Source organism: Bombina bombina, chromosome 11 (genome assembly GCF_027579735.1).
Source record: "Bombina bombina isolate aBomBom1 chromosome 11, aBomBom1.pri, whole genome shotgun sequence".
NCBI classification, from domain to species: Eukaryota; Metazoa; Chordata; class Amphibia; order Anura; family Bombinatoridae; genus Bombina; species Bombina bombina.
This window is the reverse complement of record NC_069509.1, coordinates 39,147,971-39,154,679: the sequence shown is the minus strand read 5'-3', so window position 1 is coordinate 39,154,679 and position 6,709 is coordinate 39,147,971. Positions and strand designations below refer to the sequence as shown.

The 6,709-nt window shown below is 38.9% G+C and overlaps 1 protein-coding gene across 4 annotated transcripts in view; it reads right to left on the bottom strand.

Moving 5' to 3' along the window:
- Positions 1-6,508, bottom strand: part of LOC128642199 (ADP-ribosylhydrolase ARH1) — a 30,444-nt gene extending 23,936 nt beyond the window's left edge. For 2 of the 4 annotated variants that reach the window (XR_008399631.1, XM_053694888.1), the window contains exon 1: positions 6,376-6,508. The gene's annotated coding sequence lies outside the window, so the exon portion shown is untranslated. Of the gene's footprint in view, positions 1-4,774; positions 4,883-6,375 lie in introns of those variants that run through there. The other 2 variants (XM_053694892.1, XM_053694890.1) reach the window with 2 other exon arrangements.
- Positions 6,509-6,709: the final 201 nt, after the last annotated feature.

Genomic DNA, 6,709 nt, shown 5'->3' with positions numbered 1-6,709 from the left:
TAGCCTGTTCTATTGCTGCCCACATTGCATGACTAAACGGGGCTGTCTTCAAGATCAGATTGACGTGAACAGTCACCTCTTTCTGCAACTGTAAGTCCTCGTTGTTAAATGGTAAGTAAGCTCGTGACAGAGCATCCGCTACCACCAACTCCTTGCCAGGTATAAAATCCAAGGTGAAGTCATACCTTTGAAGTCTCAGCAACAAACGTTGAATTCTTGGAGGTGCATCTATCAAGCCCTTTTGGTAGATGTGAATCAAAGGTTTGTGATCAGTTTCTGCTGAAAATACTCTTCCATACAAATAAACATGAAATTTTTCACATCCGTAAACTAGTCCCAGTGTTTCCTTTTCAATTTGAGCATATGATTTTTCAGTATCTGTCAATGCCCTAGATGCATAAGCCACAGGCATCCATCCCGAGCCTTGATTTTGAAATAGAACTGCTCCCAATCCATTTTGTGAAGCATCAGTTGACAACTTTGTTTTTGCTGTTGGATCAAAGAATTGCAGAGTTGGTGCAGTAGTAAGCATGTCCTTTAAAAACTTCCATTCTTTATGGTGATTCTCTGACCATTCCCAGGCATAGTTTTTTCTGAGTAGTTGTCGCATTAGTACAGTTTTGTCTGGTAAATTAGGTATGAACTTGCCAAGGTAATTCACCATTCCTAGTAAGCGTTGTATATCTTGCTTATTTTCTGGCTGTGGCATTTCTGTAATTGCCTTAATCTTTTTCATGTCTGGTAAAACACCACCTCCCGTGAGTTGTTCTCCCAAATATTGAATTGAAGTTTTTCTGAATTGACACTTTGTCTTATTGAACTTCAAATTATTCTCCTTAGCAACATCTAAGACCATCTTTAGCCTTTCATCATGTTCTTGCTTGGTTTTACCCCAGATCAGAATATCATCAATGAATACGGTTGTGCCTGGTATTCGTTCAAGAAGTTGCTGCATGGTACTATGAAACACTTCTGGTGCTGAACACAAGCCGAAGGGCAATCGTTTGTAACAGTACCTCCCATAAGGAGTATTAAAAGTGCAGAGTTTCATGCTTTCCTCCTCCAGTGGAATTTGCCAAAATCCTGAGGATGCATCCAGTTTACTGAATACAGTTGCTCCACTTAGCTCCCCAAGCAATTCTGGTTTTGTTGGTAAATGGAAGTGTTCTCTTAAGATGCTTTTATTCAGTTCCTTGGGATCAATACAGATTCTGAGACCCCCATCCGGTTTTTCCACCAACACCATAGAATGAACCCATTCAGTAGGTGTCTTGATTTTCTTTATAATACCTTTATCCTCCATCCTGGCAAGTTCACGTTTAAGACGATCCCTTAGAGCAACTGGAACATTTCGCATGGCATGCACTACTGGACGAGAACCTTCTTTTAGTTGTATTTTATGTTGCATTGGAAGACATCCTATTCCTTCAAATACTGAAGCATAGTCTGTTAATAAATGTTCTATGTCCTCTTCTTTATTAGTTCCATCAATGGCATTTACCCTTTTAATCAGTCCTAAAGTTTCACACATTTGAAGACCCAGTAGAGCTGGTTTGTTTCCTGGAACTACCAGAATGTTCATTTTATGCGTTTGATTTCCATATTCCAGGAACACACTGCACTTGCCAAGCACTGGGATAAAATCCCCATTATATGTCTTTAGTTTAACTGAGCTTTTCAGAAGTTCTGGTTTGTTCTTCAATTGGTGATACTTGCTCTCAGGCATCAAATTAGCTTGTGCACCTGTATCTACTTTGTAAGCAATATTAGTGCCATTTGTAATAGCTTCAATGACCCACTCCTTATATGTAGCTTTGGTTAAGTCAAGTATTCCAATAAAGAATTCTTCTGATTCCTTACTTTCTGACTGGTCAACAATGTGAACCGTTTTTTTAGCTTTACACATCTTTTGAAAGTGATTCCTTTTTCCACATTTTCTGCAGATTTGCCCATAAGCCTGACATTGTCTTATGCCATGCTGCTTTCCACATCTGGTACACAGCCAGTCTGAGAATTTGCTGTTTGTGTGATAAAACTTTTTCCTTTCATTTTATTTTCATAATGTGAATGCACTTTGTTTTTCCCCACTGTAACTGACATTACTGGTGTTGCTGCTGTACTGTGGCAGAGTGTGCGCACTTGTTCCTGTGCTGCCTCTGAACTTTGACAAATTTCTACTGCCTTTTCCAGTGTTAAATCTTTCTCTCTGAGCAAGCGTTCTTTAACCCTTATATTTCTGCAGCCCATGACTAACTGGTCTCTGATTAATGAGTTACACATTGCTCCATAATTACATGATCTACTCTTCAGTTTTAAGTCTGTTACATACTCCTAAATAGTCTCTGTTTCATTCTGCATTCTACATCTGAAAAGACACCTTTCATAGGTTTCATTGCGTCTAGGTACACAGTACTGTTCAAATTTGTCTAGAACAACCTGATAAACATCCCTTTCTTCATCTGTAAATGTGAAGGTGTTGAATACATCTATTGCTGCTGATCCTGCTACAGTCAGAAAAAGTGCAATCTTTTGTTCATCATCTTGCTCCTGAGCTCCTATAGCTCTAACATATAGCTGGAATCTTTTGTTCATCATCTTGCTCCTGAGCTCCTATAGCTCTAACATATAGCTGGAATCTTTTGTTCATCATCTTGCTCCTGAGCTCCTATAGCTCTAACATATAGCTGGAATCTTTTGTTCATCATCTTGCTCCTGAGCTCCTATAGCTCTAACATATAGCTGGAATCTTTGCTTAAAGTGAATGTAAATTTTTGCTTATTAATTGTTACCTACTTGTTCACAATCTTATAAATATTGAAACCGCAATAATATTATTTTAAAATAAATTATGTTTATTGTTATTTTTATCTATAAACTTATCTCCGCTCTATGCATTGCACTCCTCCCAAACGTCTTCTTCCTGTTTTTCCCCCTGCATTATTTTAATATCTACCGCCCACTTGATGACATCAGTTTGAATCGTGTTCCCGATCAGGGCTCTCATTTGCGCATGCGTTTACTATTTGGATGACAATACGCGCATGCGTTAAGCAATCAATACACTAAACCTCGGCACCTCGTTTCACATCGCGCATGCGTTAATACTCAGTAACAAAGTTGAGTTGGTAATGCACTGAGTTGGTAACGTCATCGGGTAGTTTGCGCATGCGCAGTAGATACGCGTGACGTAAGGAACAACTGGCCTGACGCCCCGGGGGTGAGGAAAATAGTTCTAAATAGAAGTGTCAATCATCAAAATAATGTGGGACCATAATGGCGGGCGGAGGAATCGCCTATAAGAATACAACCTAAATTATTAACTATTTCTTTTTAGATTTTGATTTAGAGATTTTGATGAATGAAACTCACTTTTATTTTCGAAATTACACACTATGATGCAGAGCAAATAGGTTGACTTTACATGCACTTTAAACCTCTGCCATGCATCTTCCATATTACCAGTCATTTTCAATTCTGGTGGAGGATTTAACTTTTCCATCTTAATGTTCTGAATTATGCAGTATTAATATAAAAGTCTGTAGTGCTGTTAGAATCAGTCAGTTGTACAAGTTATGATGCACTTAGTTCATGAGAAGAAGCTGTAGTCACTCTGCCAGAGCCTTGACTCTCACACTTTCAATTTGCTGCAAAGATTTCTAATGGATTCCTCAGAGTCCTTGCTTGTTCAGATGGAAGCAGGGAACTCCTTATTCTGACACCATGTTTTATCTTAGTTTAAATAAGGAGATCAAGCACAGGTCTTCATAACTGTAAACTTTATTAAGAATGCTCTACACACACACACTATGCAAGAGGCACTTCCTACCATTGTGCACATAACAACAGGTTGATATGGTTCATACCAACTGATAATCTCAATATCACACACAGTATGCACTCATACTAACATTCTAATACTGCAGCACGCACTTACACTAACATTCTAATACTGCAGCACGCACTCACACTAACATTCTAATACTGCAGCACGCACTCACACTAACATCATAATACTGCATTACGCACTTACACTAACATTCTAATACTGCAGCACGCACTCACACTAACATTCTAATACTGCAGTATGCACTCACACTAACATTCTAATACTGCAGTACGCACTCACGCTAACATTCTAATACTGCAGCACGCACTCACGCTAACATTCTAATACTGCAGTACGCACTCACACTAACATTCTAATACTGCAGCACGCACTCACACTAACATTCTAATACTGCTTCGATTACCCTCTTGTTTCGCCCACCTGCCATTTTTTATAATAATGGAGTCAAATAAAAATGTGAAAGCAATCAGTGTGTTTGCTGCTGACATCACTGCTGGGGATCTCCCAAGATTCAAGCCGCTGCAGACGCGGAAGTGACTGCCTAGTCCGGGGAGGAAAGAGCAAACCAACGTGATCAGGCTGCAGGGGTGCAAGCTGCCAAATAAACGGCCGGTGTAGCCGAAAGTAAACACAGTTCAAAGAAGGCAGGCAGCTGCTCAATAAAGAGTGAAGACAGGGCTGGCAAAAAAAGTTAAAAACTTGAAACCTTTATTTAATCATATAAAATATAGGCAGTACAGGGCACACAAACTCCCTGACTAGTTTCGTGCTCAGTTGAGCACTTAATCATAGGGTGAGTCACGCTCACTGCTGGGGATGTTAACCTCTTTCTTGCTGACTACAGAAGTACATAAATATTTTATTCATATTGAGGTTATTTATTCAGTTCCTCCCGCCACTGCATGTTACTGAGGGCCTCACGCTCACCTCAGCCATGGTTTCTGATCCCCAGCAGTGTGTACATAACATGCGTCCCTACCGTATCCTAGCAACGCAAGGGGCAGCAAAGAGCATGCGCAAAGACCTCCATGGAGTGTGACAGTGGTCTGAAATGAGATATGGGACATTAAACACTTTGAGATGGTGATATAAAATGATAATGGTGTATATATATATATATATATATATATATATATATATATATATATATATATATAAAGTTCTGCAATATACTTCTATTATTTATTTTGTCCCCCTTTCCTATAATTCTATTCTGAAACTTTTCAGTTCCTGTTAGAAAAATAAGTGCAGAACACTGTTATATTCCACACAGCCATTGGCTGCACATTAATGAAAATTTAGAAAATACATCTACATGTTATTCTCAGACTAATATTTTTCTTTGACTGCATCATTTTATCTAACATTTATATAGTGTTTAATGTCCCTTTAAAGGGACAGTCAACTCTAAAATTGTAAAACTCTAACGCATTTACTACCCATTCCCCAGCTTTGCACAACCAATATTGTTATATTAATATACTTTATAGCCTTGAAATCTCTAAATTTCTGCCTATTTAAGCCACTAAAGACAGCCTCTTATCACATGATTTTTTATTAGCTTTTTACAACAGGAGACTGCTAGTTCCTGTGAGCCATAGATAACATTGTGCTAACACCTGTAGGTTTTGGCAGACACTGCACTAATTGGATAAAATGCAAGTTATTAGATAATAAATAAAAAGACATGTGATCAGGGGGGCTGTCAAAGGAAGCTTAGATACAAGGTAATCACAGAGGAAAAAAAGTATATTAACATCACAGTGTTGGTTATGCAAAGCTGGGGAATGGGTAATAACGACATGATCAACCTTTTAAACAATCATTTTTTTGGAGTAGACCGTCCCTTTAAAGACAGCCTCTTATCACATTCTTTTTTATTGTTTTTTTCATAACAAGGGACTGCTAGTTCATGTGAGCCATATAGATACCATTGTGCTCACGCCCATTGATTTATTTAAGAGTCAGCACAACACAGCACTATTTGGATAAAATGAAAGTCAATAGATAATAAATAAAAGGTTATGTGATCAGGGGGCTGTCAGAAGAGGCTTAGATACAAGATAATCACAGAGGTAAAACGTGTATTAATATAAACCTGTTGGTTATGCAAAACTGGGGAAATGGTAATAAAGGGATTATCTATATTTTAAAAACAATAAAACTTCTGGTGTTGTCGAATGTCCCTTTAATGCTGGCAACGTTTCCAGAATTGTGATTGTGCGCGTGCTTATTCCTGACAGAAATGTGTTTTTTTATTGCTGCTAATCATATTGTACAGCACAGATTACTAATAAATAAATAACATTCAATTATATGTTGTTATGCAGTGTGAGTATTATTGTCATATTAATACTGCAATATGGATTCGGAGAACACATAACATTTACAGCTGAAAATCACTGAGATTGTGTGTAGAGGTGAGTGAGCGTTTTCAGACCACAGTCACGCGGTTGTGTGCATAAATCACACGATATCCGGGAACCAGTGACACCAGCTGCAGACACTCACTGACACGGTGTATTTACCTGCAGTTTCAGCTGCCAAGCTGCTGTTTCCTCCAGCCTCAGTGTATTGTAATCTGGCCCAGTGCAGCCAGGGTAGCGGCTAGATTCTATCCCTCTAAAGGACACTCTGACATCACAGCAGTCACGTGACTGCAGTGATCACATGGTACAGAGAGCTGAGTGAGGAAGAAGCAGAAGTGCGGGAGACTCAAATCGATAGGACATTTTTTGCTTTCTTTCTGCTGCTGTCTGTGTGTCTCGTCGGGAGTGGTTATCTGGGCTTATGCTGGACATGGAAGAAACACTAATGTGAAAAAGGAGTGAGAAGAACCTGTGTTCTCATGAAGCAAGAAGC